The sequence below is a fragment of the Schistocerca americana genome, chromosome 8, assembly GCF_021461395.2.
Source record: "Schistocerca americana isolate TAMUIC-IGC-003095 chromosome 8, iqSchAmer2.1, whole genome shotgun sequence".
NCBI classification, from domain to species: domain Eukaryota; kingdom Metazoa; phylum Arthropoda; class Insecta; order Orthoptera; family Acrididae; genus Schistocerca; species Schistocerca americana.
In genome coordinates this window covers 14,319,184-14,333,396 of record NC_060126.1, presented here as the reverse complement: position 1 = coordinate 14,333,396, position 14,213 = coordinate 14,319,184, and the positions used below count along the sequence as shown (strand labels likewise).

The window sequence follows — 14,213 nt, the reverse complement described above, 5'->3', positions numbered from 1 at the left end:
AAGAAGAGTCAGTCCACTTGTAGTTATGTCGGCATTGTGCCTTTTGTATTTAATTCCGATGCAATTTCTGTGTTTCATCGTCAATAAGAAGGTCCAAGGGATACGGTAAACCTGAAGTGAAGCATCGATATCTAAAACTGGTCCCACAGGAAAGGCTCAAATCATAGCATGTAAGAAGAGTCAGTCCTCTTGTACTTAAGTCGGCATTGTGCCTTTTGTATTTAATTCTGATGCAATTTCTGTGTTTCATCGTCAATAAGAAGGTCCAAGGGATACAGTAAACCTGAAGTGAAGCATCGTAATCTAAAACTGGTCTCACAGGAAAGTTTCTCAACATAGACTGTAAGAAGAGTCAGTCTTCTTGTACTTAAGTCGGCATTGTGCCTTTTGTATTTAATTTCCTTGCAATTTCTGTGTTTCATCGTCATTAAGAAGGTCCAAGGGATAGAGTAAACATGAAGTGAAGCATCGATATCTAAAACTGGTCTCACAGGAAAGGCTCAAATCATAGAATGTAAGAAGAGTCTGTCCTCTTGTAGTTATGTCGGCATTGTGCCTTTTGTATTTAATTCCGATGCAATTTCTGTGTTTCATCGTCAATAAGAAGGTCCAAGGGATACGGTAAACCTGAAGTGAAGCATCGATATCTAAAACTGGTCCCACAGGAAAGGCTCAAATCATAGAATGTAAGAAGAGTCAGTCCTCTTGTACTTAAGTCGGCATTGTGCCTTTTGTATTTAATTCCGATGCAATTTCTGAGTTTCACCATCAATAAGAAGGTCCAAGGGATACAGTAACCGTTTAGTGAAGCATCGATATCTAAAACTGGTCTCACAGGAAAGGTTCAAATCATTGACAGTTAGAAGAGTCAGTCTTCTTGCACTTAAGTCGGCATAAGAAAGTCCAAGCTTTAAACCAGCTATCTCTAAGATTACGTTTTAGTTCATTATTTTTTATTTTGATTTAAAAAGTATTTTAGGTTTTTTATGAAGATTATTTATTTAATTTTAAAGTTTTTGTAATAAAGATATAATTAGTATATTTATTTGTAAATAGTTTTTACGTTGTGAATTTATTATAAGGAACTAGGCAAAATTGATATCCGCCTGTTTATCAAAAACCTGTCCTCTTGAAAATACTTTGAGGTCTGGCCTGCTCACTGAGCAGATTTTTAAAGAGCCGCGGTATTTTGACTGTGAAAAGGTAGCATAATCATTAGTCTCTTAATTAGTAGCTGGAATGATTGGCTTGACGGGAAATGGACTGTCTCTTAATAAATTTTTGAATTTCACTTCTGAGTCAAAGGGCTTAAATTTTTCTTTAGGACGAGAAGACCCTATAGAGCTTAACATTTTATTTTTATGTAGTTTTTTGTTTGTCTTTCTATATTTAATGATGATGTTTTGTTGGGGTGACATGAAGAATAAATAAACTCTTCATTATTATATCATTTATTTATGTTTGTTGTTTTGCTCCATAAATTATGATCATAAGATTAAGTTACCTTAGGGATAACAGCGTAATTGGTTTTGAGAGCTCATATCGACAAAGCAGATTGCAACCTCATTGTTGGATTAAGAAAAATTTTGGGTGCAGTAGCCCAGTAATTAGGTCTGTTCGACCTTTAAATTCTTCATGATCTGAGTTCAGACCAGCGTGAGCCACGTCGGTTTCTATCCTAAGATTATTAATTCATATTAGTACGAAAGCTCCATATGGTTGAAATATTTTTTATTTTATTGATTAATACTAATTAAATTACTATTTTGACAGATTAACGTGTTGAATTTAGAATTCATTTATGTAGATTTTTTCTACAAATAGTATTGATACTTTATGATTTATTTATGTTTATTTTGAATTTTCTTTTATTAGTTATTTGTGTTTTAATTAGTGTTGCCTTTTTAACTTTATTAGAGCATAAGGTTTTAGGTTACATTCAAATTCGAAAGGGTCCAAATAAAGTAGGGTTTGCAGGAATTCCTCAACCCTTTAGTGATGCCATTAAGTTATTTTTTGTAAGGAGCAGCCAATTCCTATTATATCTAATTATTTGCTTTATTGTTTTTCTCCTGTTTTTAATTTAATAATTTCCTTGGCTGTTTGAGTGATTTTCCCTTACTTAACTTATATATGTTCTTTTTCTTATGGATTTTTGTTTTTTTCATGTTGTACTAGATTAGGTGTTTATACTGTTATAATTGCTGGTTGGTCTTCTAATTCAAATTATTTTTTACTAGGTTCTCTTCGTTCTGTTGCTCAAACAATTTCACACGAAGTTACTTTGCTTTAATTTTATTATCTTTAATTATTTTAATTGGTAGTTTTAACATTTTTTATTTTATAAATTATCAGCTTTATTGTTGATTTATTATTATTTCTTTTCCTTTAGCTTTAGCTTGTTTTGCTTCTTGTTTAGCTGAAACTAACCGTACTCCTTTTGACTTTGCCGAAGGTGAATCTGAGTTAGTTTCAGGTTTTAATATTGAATATGGTGCAGGCGGGTTTACTTTAATTTTTTTAGCTGAGTATACTAGAATTGTTTTTATAAGAATATTATTAGCTTTAATTTTTTTAGGTGTTGATTTTTATTCTTTTATATTTTTTATTAAGCTTGCTGTTATGTCCTTTGGTTTTATTTGAGTTCGAGGGACATTACCACGTTTTCGTTATGATAAGTTAATGTACTTAGATTGAAAAAGTTTTTTGCCTTTATCTTTAAATTTTTTGATTTTCTTTGTTGGTTTAAAGATTTTATTTATTTCATTTATTTAGTTAAATTTTTTAAGAAAAGTTAATAGAAGAGTTAAACTTCTAGTTTTATGTTTTCAAAACATATGCTTTTCCTAAGCTAATTAACTTATTATTCCTTAATTAGTTTATTACATGTGTTTTCAACATGTACATTAATTAAGAAGTATGTAAAGTAGATAATTGTTAAGATTTATCCTGTTATAATGTAAGGTTCTTCGACAGGTCGTTTACCAATTCATGTTAATAAGCATACTACAACTACTATAATTCAGAATAAAATCTGATTAATAGGATAGAATTGAATACCTCAGAATGGTGTTTTATTATAAAATGGTAAAATTATTAAGATTCTAATTGATAAGAATAATGCAATAACATCTCCTAGCTTATTAGGGATTGATCGTAGAATTGCATATGCAAATAAGAAATATCATTCTGGTTGAATATTGACTGGGGTTACTAATGGGTTATCAGGTACAAAATTATCAGGATCCCCTAGGAGGTAAGGATTAATCAAGCACAGTATAATTAATAATTATGTTATTAATACAAATGTAACAGAGTCCTTGAAAGTAAAGTATGGGTGAAATGCGATTTTTTCAATATCTCCATTTAGGCCTAAGGGGTTATTAGACCCTGTTTGGTGAAGGAAGAATAAATGAATTGCCGCCATTGCAGCAATAATAAACGGTAGTACAAAATGGAATGTAAAGAATCGATTTAATGTTGCGTTATCAACAGCAAACCCTTCTCATACTCATTGAACTAAATCTGTCCCTAAATATGGAATTGCTGATAATAAATTAGTAATTACTGTCGCACCTCAGAATGATATTTGACCTCATGGTAAAACGTATCCTATAAATGCAGTTGCTATAACTAAGAATAGGATTACTGTACCAATTATTCAGGTGTGTATGTATATGTAAGATCCGTAGAAAATTCCTTGCCCACATGTAAATAAATACAAATAAAAAATATAGAACCTCCATTTGCATGTAAGGTTCGAATAATTCAACCATTATTTACGTCTCGGCAGATGTGAACTACACTACTAAATGCTAATTCAATATTTGATGTATAATGTATAACTAAAAATAGTACAGTTACAATTTGAATCACCAAACATAACCCTAAGAGGGACCCAACATTTCATCAAAATGAAATATTTGTTGGTGCAGGTAAATCAACTAAAGAGTTATTAATGATTTTAATTAAGGGATGTCTTAATCGTAAGGGTTTTTCATTAGTAAATTATCTTATTTAACGAATAGGCCCCTGGTTAATTTTAGTGATTTTAACAACTGCTAATAGTGCTAAACATAAATAAATTATTATTATTATTGTGATAATGAATGTTGGTCTATTATATAGTTTTTCTAAAGATATTGTTATTTCTTGATAATTGATTGAATTATCAATATTTATAGTTTCAGTATTTTTGAAAAAGTCTATAAATATTGTTATATCTAAAATAATTAATGTTGATATAAGAAATATTCATATTGTTAAGGTAATAATTATCGTAATTGATTTAGGTTGAAATATTTCGTTTGATGCAATTCTCATAATATAAATAAATAGAACTAATATACCACCAAGAAACGTTAAAAATAAAATATATGATAATCAATATCTTTCCATTATTGTTCCTGTTATTAGTCCAACTAGAAAAGTTTGTAGGATAATGAAAAGCATTATTGATATTGGGTGTCTTAATTTAATAAAATTAATTTTTATTACGTTTGATAGCGATATAATTATTATTTTGATCATTTCAGGGGTTAGTTTATTAAAAATATCGGTTTTGGGGACCAATGATGGAAAGCTTTTCACCTCTGAAGTTTGAAAAGTGGGGGCTGAACTTATTTCCGGTTTACAAGACCGGCGTTTTAGAAACTATTAAAACTAATGTTTACATTCTCTGTCTTTACTTCTTTATTGATTTATAATGCTGGTGTTTATGTTTTTTCATCTAAATGTAGGCATTTATTAATGGTTCTTTTGAGATTAGAATATATTGTTCTTTCTTTATTTATATTAGTTATTGTTTTTCTCATTGAGTTTGATTATGATTATTTTTTTCCTGTTACTTTTTTGGTTTTTTCAGTTTGTGAAGGTGCTTTAGGTCTTTCTATTTTAGTTTCAATAATTCGTTCTCATGGGAATGATTTTTGTAATTCTTTTGGTTTATCTTTATGTTAATGTATTTATTTATAACTATTTTTTTGATCCCTCTCTGTTTGGTTAATAATTGTTGATGGTTGGTTCATTCCTTAAAATTTCTATCTAGTTTTGTTTTTATGATTTGTGTTTATTCATACGCAGATTTGGATATGATTAGATGCTTTTTGGTATTGATTATTTTTCTTTTAGTTTGATTTTGCTTAGTTTTTGAATTTGTGCTTTAATAATTACTGCTAGAGGTTCAGTTTATTTAAGTTCTTATCATTCTAATTTTTTTGTCTTTATAGTCTTAATTTAAATATTATGCTTTATTGTTTGTTTGCTAGATTGAGTCTTCTTTCGTTATATATTTTTTTTTTGAGGTAGATTAGTTCCTACTTTACTTTTGATTTTGGGTTGAGGCTATCAACCTGAACGTTTACAGGCTGGTGTTTATTTCATTTTTTATACTCTGGTTGCTAGATTGCCTTTATTATTAGTGTTATTTAGGGTTTATGATTTTTCTAATACTTTATATTTTCCTTTATTGGTTGATTTTGGTTCTTATTATTTTATATTTTATGTGTTTATAATTCTTGCTTTTTTAGTTAAGATGCCAATATTTTTGGTTCATTTATGGCTTCCTAAGGCTCATGTTGAGGCCCCTATTTCAGGTAGAATGATTCTTGCTGGTGTTTTATTAAAGTTAGGTGGTTATGGTATTTTTCGTGTTATGAAGGTTATTTCTTATTTGGGTGTAAGGTTGAATTATTTTTGATTGTCTTTGGGTTTATCTGGTGGGGTTATTGCTAGATTTATTTGTTTTCGTCAGGTTGACTTAAAGTCTTTAATTGCATATTCTTCTGTCCTCATATAAGAATGGTTATTCGAGGATTGATGACTATGAATCGATGAGGTTGTATAGGTTCTCTTTCTTTAATGGTTCGTCATGGTTTGTGTTCTTCTGGTTTATTTTGTTTATCTAATATTATTTATGAGCGTTTAGGTAGACGAAGATTATTAATTAACAAGGGTATAATTAATTTGATACCAAGAATGGCTTTATGATGATTCCTTTTGAGATCATTTAATATAGCTGCTCCTCCTTCTTTAAAGTTGGTAGGTGAACTTAGATTATTAAATATAATTATGTCTTGATCTTCTTTTAGATTTTTTGCTTTAATTTTTTTGGCTTTTTTTAGAGCTGCTTATACTTTATATATGTATTCTTATTCTCAGCATGGTAATTATTATTCTGGTGTTTATACTTGTTCTCTTGGTTATTTTCGTGTATATCATCTTTTACTTTTACATTGATTGCCTTTAAATATTCATTGTTTAAAGGGAGAGTATTTTTTTGTTTAGGTTGCTTAAGTATTTTAATTAAAAATGTTGTTTTGTGGAATCAATGATATGAATTTTTCATCTTAGGCCGTGAATTTGTTTTCTATTTGTTCTTTGAGTTCTTTTTCTTTATTTTTTTCTAGAACTATAATTTTTATTTTGAGTATTTATTATTTAATAATTGATTATAAAGTTTTTGTTGAATGAGAACTTTTCAATTTAAATGGTTCTATGGTTGTTATGACTTTAATTTTGGATTGAATGTCTCTTATTTTGTTATATATATTTCTTCTTTGGTTATTTATTATAGAGAGGATTACATGTCGGGAGAAAAAAATATAAATCGTTTTATTGTTTTAATATTTATTCTTTCTATAGGTTTTTTAATTATTAGTCCTAATTTGATTCGAATTTTATTAGGATGGGATGGTTTGGGTTTAGTTTCTTATTGTTTAGTTATTTACTACCAAAATGTGAAATCTTATAGTGTGGGTATGTTAACTGCACTTTCTAATCGCATTGGTGATGTTGCTATTTTAATTTCTATTGCTTGAATATTAAATTTTGGCGGTTGAAATTATATTTATTATTATGATTTTATTTCCAATTCTTTTGAAATAAAGCTTATTACTATATTAATTGTTTTCGCAGCTATAACTAAAAGAGCTCAAATTCACTTTTCTTCTTGACTTCCCGCTGCTATGGCTGCTCCTACTCCTGTTTCTGCTTTGGTTCATACTTCTGCTCTTGTTACTGCTGGGGTTTATTTATTAATTCGTTTCAGACCAATATTAGATACTTATAATTGTGGTTGATTCTTACTTTTAATTGGTTGTATAACTATATTTATGGCTGGTTTGGGAGCTAATTTTGAATTTGATTTGAAGAAAATTATTGCTCTTTCTACTTTAAGACAACTTGGTTTAATAATAAGAATTTTGGCTATGGGTTACCCAAAACTTGCATTTTTTCATTTATTAGCTCATGCTTTATTTAAGGCTTTATTGTTTGTGTGTGCAGGTTCAATAATTCATAATTTAAAGGATTCTCAGGATATTCGTTTTATAGGTTTAATTGTTAATTTTATACCTTTAACTTCAGTTTGTTTTAATGTTTCTAGTTTGTCTTTGTGTGGTATACCATTTTTAGCAGGTTTTTATTCAAAGGATTTAATTCTTGAAATGGTTTGTTTAAGATGAATTAATTGTTTGATTTTTTTTCTTTATTTCTTTTCTACTGGTTTAACTGCTTCTTTTTGTTTTCGTCTTTTTTATTATTCAATATCTGGTGATAATAATTTTTATTCTAGATTTTCTTTTGATGATAAGGGTTATTATATTTCGTTTGGTATAATTGGTTTATTGTTTGTTGCTGTTTTTGGTGGTAGTCTTTTGTCTTGGTTAATTTTTCCTGTTCCTCACGTGATTGCCTTGCCTTATTATTTAAAGTTTTTAACTATTACTGTAGTTCTTTTGGGTGCTTATTTGGGTTATCTTATTTCTAATTTTGATTTTCCTCAAAATTTATTTTCTTTAAGTATATTTTATTTTGTCAGATTTGCTGGTTCTATGTGGTTTATACCTTTTCTTTCAACTAAGTTTATTAGATATATTCCTTTAAAATTGGGTTATTATTCGTCTAAATTATTTGATTATGGTTGAGGTGAATTATTTGGTGGTCAAGGTTTGTATAGACTATTTATTTATTTAATTGGTTATATACAAGGATGATATGATTCTAATTTTAAGATTTATCTTTTAACTTTTATTTTTTGAATATTTATTTTAGTGGTATTATTTTTCGTTTACTTAAATAGCTTATAATTAGGGCGTGACACTGAAGATGTTAAGGAAGTATTTTTACTTTTAGCTGTTTATAAATATACAATTATTATTTTTACAGTGAAAATGTAATGGTTTATTTAAACTATATAAATTTTAGAAATGTTAACGGAGTTTAACCGCTAATATAAAAAGTTAGCAGCTTTCATATTGGCTTTACATTTCCCCCAATGAACCATGGACCTTGCCGTTGGTGGGGAGGCTTGCGTGCCTCAGCAATACAGATAGCCGTACCGTAGGTGCAACCACAACGGAGGGGTATCTGTTGAGAGGCCAGACAAACGTGTGGTTCCTGAAGAGGGGCAGCAGCCTTTTCAGTAGTTGCAAGGGCAACAGTCTGGATGATTGACTGATCTGGCCTTGTAACAATAACCAAAACGGCCTTGTTGTGCTGGTACTGCGAACGGCTGAAAGCAAGGGGAAACTGCAGCCGTAATTTTTCCCGAGGGCATGCAGCTTTACTGTATGATTACATGATGATGGCGTCCTCTTGGGTAAAACATTCCGGAGGTAAAATAGTCCCCCATTCGGATCTCCGGGTGGGGACTACTCAAGAGGATGTCATTATCAGGAGAAAGAAAACTGGCGTTCTACGGATCAGAGCGTGGAATGTCAGATCCCTTAATCGGGCAGGTAGGTTAGAAAATTTAAAAAGGGAAATGGATAGGTTGAAGTTAGATATAGTGGGAATTAGTGAAGTTCGGTGGCAGGAGGAACAAGACTTCTGGTTAGGTGACTACAGGGTTATAAACACAAAATCAAATAGGGGTAATGCAGGAGTAGGTTCAATAATGAATAGGAAAATAGGAATGCGGGTAAGCTACTACAAACAGCATAGTGAACGCATTATTGTGGCCAAGATAGATACGAAGCCCACACCTACTACAGTAGTACAAGTTTATATGCCAACTAGCTCTGCAGATGACGAAGAAATTGAAGAAATGTATGATGAAATAAAAGAAATTATTCAGATTGTGAAGGGAGACGAAAATTTAATAGTCATGGGTGACTGGAATTCGAGTGTAGGAAAAGGGAGAGAAGGAAACATAGTAGGTGAATATGGATTGGGGGACAGAAATGAAAGAGGAAGCCACCTGGTAGAATTTTGCACAGAGTACAACATAATCATAACTAACACTTGGTTTAAGAATCATGAAAGAAGGTTGTATACATGGAAGAACCCTGGAGATACTAAAAGGTATCAGATAGATTATATAATGGTAAGACAGAGATTTAGGAACCAGGTTTTAAATTGTAAGACATTTCCAGGGGCAGATGTGGACTCTGACCACAATCTATTGGTTATGACCTGTAGATTAAAACTGAAGAAACTGCAAAAAGGTGGGAATTTAAGGAGATGGGACCTGGATAAACTAAAAGAACCAGAGGTTGTACAGAGATTCAGGGAGAGCATAAGGGAGCAATTGACAGGAATGGGGGAAATAAATACAGTAGAAGAAGAATGGGTAGCTTTGAGGGATGAAGTAGTGAAGGCAGCAGAGGATCAAGTAGGTAAAAAGACGAGGGCTAGTAGAAATCCTTGGGTAACAGAAGAAATATTGAATTTAATTGATGAAAGGAGAAAATATAAAAATGCAGTAAGTGAAACAGGCAAAAAGGAATACGAACGTCTCAAAAACGAGATCGACAGGAAGTGCAAAATGGCTAAATTTTTCTTTAGGACGAGAAGACCCTATAGAGCTTAACATTTTATTTTTATATAGTTTTTTGTTTGTCTTTCTATATTTAATGATGATGTTTTGTTGGGGTGACATGAAGAATAAATAAACTCTTCATTATTATATCATTTTTTTATGTTTGTTGTTTTGATCCATAATTTATGATCATAAGATTAAGTTACCTTAGGGATAACAGCGTAATTGTTTTTGAGAGCTGATATCGACAAAGCAGATTGCGACCTCGATGTTGGATTAAGAAAAATTTTGGGTGCAGTAGCCCAGTAATTAGGCCTGTTCGACCTTTAAATTCTTACATGATCTGAGATCAGACCGGCGTGAGCCAGGTCGGTTTCTATCCTAAGATTATTAATTCATATTAGTATGAAAGCACCATATGGTTGAAATATTTTTTATTTTATTGATTAATACTAATTAAATTACTATTTTGACAGATTAATGTGTTGAATTTAGAATTCATTTATGTAGATTTTTTCTACAAATAGTATTGATACTTTATGATTTATTTATGTTTATTTTGAATTTTCTTTTATTAGTTATTTGTGTTTTAATTAGTGTTGCCTTTTTAACTTTATTAGAGCGTAAGGTTTTAGGTTACATTCAAATTCGAAAGGGTCCAAATAAAGTAGGGTTTGCAGGAATTCCTCAACCCTTTAGTGATGCTATTAAGTTAATTTGTAAGGAGCAGCCAATTCCTATTATATCTAATTATTTACTTTACTATTTTGCTCCTGTTTTTAATTTAATAATTTCCTTGGCTGTTTGAGTGATTTTCCCTTACTTAAGTTATATATGTTCTTTTTCTTATGGATTTCTGTTTTTTTCATGTTGTACTAGATTAGGTGTTTATACTGTTATAATTGCTGGTTGGTCTTCTAATTCAAATTATTCTTTACTAGGTTCTCTTCGTTCTGTTGCTCAAACAATTTCATACGAAGTTAGTTTGGCTTTAATTTTATTATCTTTAATTATTTTAATTGGTAGTTTTAACATTTTTTATTTTATAAATTATCAGCTTTATTGTTGATTTATTATTATTTCTTTTCCTTTAGCTTTAGCTTGTTTTGCTTCTTGTTTAGCTGAAACTAACCGTACTCCTTTTGACTTTGCCGAAGGTGAATCTGAGTTAGTTTCAGGTTTTAATATTGAATATGGTGCAGGCGGGTTTACTTTAATTTTTTTAGCTGAGTATACTTGAATTGTTTTTATAAGAATATTATTAGCTTTAATTCTTTTAGGTGTTGATTTTTATTCTTTTATATTTTTTATTAAGCTTGCTGTTATGTCCTTTGGTTTTATTTGAGTTCGGGGGATATTACCACGTTTTCGTTATGATAAGTTAATGTACTTAGCTTGAAAAAGTTTTTTGCCTTTATCTTTAAATTTTTTTATTTTCTTTATTGGTTTAAAGATTTTATTTATTTCATTTATTTAGTTAAATTTTTTAAGAAAAGTTAATAGAAGAGTTAAACTTCTAGTTTTATGTTTTCAAAACATATGCTTTTCCTAAGCTAATTAACTTATTATTCCTCAATTAGTTTGTCTCATGCGTTTGCAACATGTACATTAATTAAGAAGTATATAAAGTAGATAATTGTTAAGATTTATCCTGTTATAATGTAAGGTTCTTCGACAGGTCGTTTACCAATTCATGTTAATAAGCGTACAACAACTACTATAATTCAGAATAAAATCTGATTAATAGGATAGAATTGAATACCTCGGAATGGTGTTTTATTATAAAATGGTAAAATTATTAAGATTCTAATTGATAAGAATAATGCAATAACACCTCCTAGCTTATTAGGGATTGATCATAGAATTGCATATGCAAATAAGAAATATCATTCTGGTTGAATATTGACTGGGGTTACTAATGGGTTATCAGGTACAAAATTATCAGGATCCCCTAGGAGGTAAGGATTAATCAAGCACAGTATAATTAATAATTATGTTATTAATACAAATGTAACAGAGTCCTTGAAAGTAAAGTATGGGTGAAATGGGATTTTTTCAATATCTCCATTTAGGCCTAAGGGGTTATTAGACCCTGTTTGGTGAAGGAAGAATAAATGAATTGCTGCCATTGCAGCAATAATAAACGGTAGTACAAAATGGAATGTAAAGAATCGATTTAATGTTGCGTTATCAACAGCAAACCCTCCTCATACTCATTGAACTAAATCTGTCCCTAAATATGGAATTGCTGATAATAAATTAGTAATTACTGTCGCACCTCAGAACGATATTTGACCTCAAGGTAAAACGTATCCTATAAATGCAGTTGCTATAACTAAGAATAGGATTACTGTACCAATTATTCAGGTGTGTATGTATGTGTAAGATCCGTAGTAAATTCCTCGCCCCACATGTAAATAAATACAAATAAAAAACATAGAAGCTCCATTTGCAAGTAAGGTTCGAATAATTCAACCATTATTTACGTCTCGGCAGATGTGAACTACAATACTAAATGCTAATTCAATATTTGATGTATAATGTATAACTAAAAATAGTACAGTTACAATTTGAATCACCAAACATAACCCTAAGAGGGACCCAACATTTCATCAAAATGAAATATTTGTTGGTGCAGGTAAATCAACTAAAGAGTTATTAATGATTTTAATTAAGGGATGTCTTAATCATAAGGGTTTATTCATTAGTAAATTATCTTATTTTACGAATAGGCCCCTGGTTAATATTAGTGATTTTAACAACTGCTAATAGTGCTAAACATAAATAAATTATTATTATTATTGTGATAATGAATGTTGGTCTATTATATAGTTTTTCTAAAGATATTGTTATTTCTCAATAAATGATTGAATTGTCAATATTTATAGTTTCAGTATTTTTGAAAAAGTCTATAAATATTGTTATATCTAAAATAATTAATGTTGATATAATAAATATTCATATTGTTAAGGTAATAATTATCGTAATTGATTTCGGTTGAAATATCTCGTTTGATGCAATTCTCGTAATAAAAATAAATAGAACTAATATACCACCAAGAAACGTTAAAAATAAAATATATGATATTCAATATCTTTCCATTATTGTTCCTGTTATTAGTCCAACTAGAAAAGTTTGTAGGATAATGAAAAGCATTATTGATATTGGGTGTCTTAATTTAATAAAATTAATATTTATTACGTTTGATAGCCATATAATTATTATTTTGATCATTTCAGGGGTTAGTTTATTAAAAATATCGGTTTTGGGGACCGATGATGGAAAGCTTTTCACTGAAGTTTTAAAAGTGGGGGCTGAACTTATTTCCGGTTTACAACATCGGCGTTTTTTTTAAACTATTAAAACTAATGTTTACATTCTCTGTCTTTACTTCTTTATTGATTTATTTTGCTGGTGATTATGTTTTTTCTTCTAAACGTAAGCATTTATTTGTGGTTCTTTTGAGATTAGAATTTATTGTTCTTTCTGTATTTATATTAGTTATTGTTTTTCTTATTGAGTTTGATTATGATTATTTTTTTCCTGTTATTTTTTTGGTTTTTTCAGTTTGTGAAGGTGCTTTAGGTCTTTCTATTTTAGTTTCAATAATTCGTTCTCATGGGAATGATTTTTTAAATTCTTTTGGTTTATCTTTATGTTAAAGTATTTATTTATAACTATTTTTTTGATCCCTCTTTCTTTGGTTAATAATTGTTGATGATTGGTTCATTCTTTAAAATTTCTATCTAGTTTTGTTTTTATGATTTGTGTTTATTCATACACAGATTTGAATATGATTAGATATCATTTTGGTATTGATTATTTTTCTTTTAGTTTGATTTTGCTTAGTTTTAGAATTTGTTCTTTACTAATTACTGCTAGAGGTTCAGCTTATTTAACTTCTTATCATTCTAATTTTTTTGTCATTATAGTCTTAATTTTAATGATTATGCTTTATTGTTCGTTTGCTAGATTGAGTCTTCTTTCTTTTTATATTTTTTTTGAGGCTAGATTAGTTTCTACTTTACTTTTGATTTTGGGTTGAGGCTCTCAACCTGAACGTTTACAGGCTGGTGTTTATTTCATTTTTTATACTCTGGTTGCTAGATTGCCTTTATTATTAGTGTTATTTAGGGTTTATGATTTTTCTAATACTTTATATTTTCCTTTATTGGTTGATTTTGGTTCTTATTATTTTATATTTTATGTGTTTATAATTCTTGCTTTTTTAGTTAAGATGCCAATATTTTTGGTTCATTTATGGCTTCCTAAGGCTCATGTTGAGGCCCCTATTTCAGGTAGAATGATTCTTGCTGGTGTTTTATTAAAGTTAGGTGGTTATGGTATTTTTGGTGTTATGAAGGTTATTTCTTATTTGGGTTTAAAGTTGAATTATTTTTGATTGTCTTTGGGTTTATCTGGTGGGGTTATTGTTAGATTTATTTGTTTTCGT

At 29.5% G+C, this 14,213-nt stretch overlaps 2 pseudogenes; both read left to right on the top strand.

Annotated features, from left to right (window-relative positions):
* Positions 1-1,483: 1,483 nt before the first annotated feature.
* On the top strand, positions 1,484-2,775 carry LOC124544892 (annotated as a pseudogene).
* A 7,514-nt stretch (positions 2,776-10,289) lies between these two features.
* Positions 10,290-11,237, top strand: LOC124545330 (annotated as a pseudogene).
* The last annotated feature ends 2,976 nt before the right edge of the window (positions 11,238-14,213 follow it).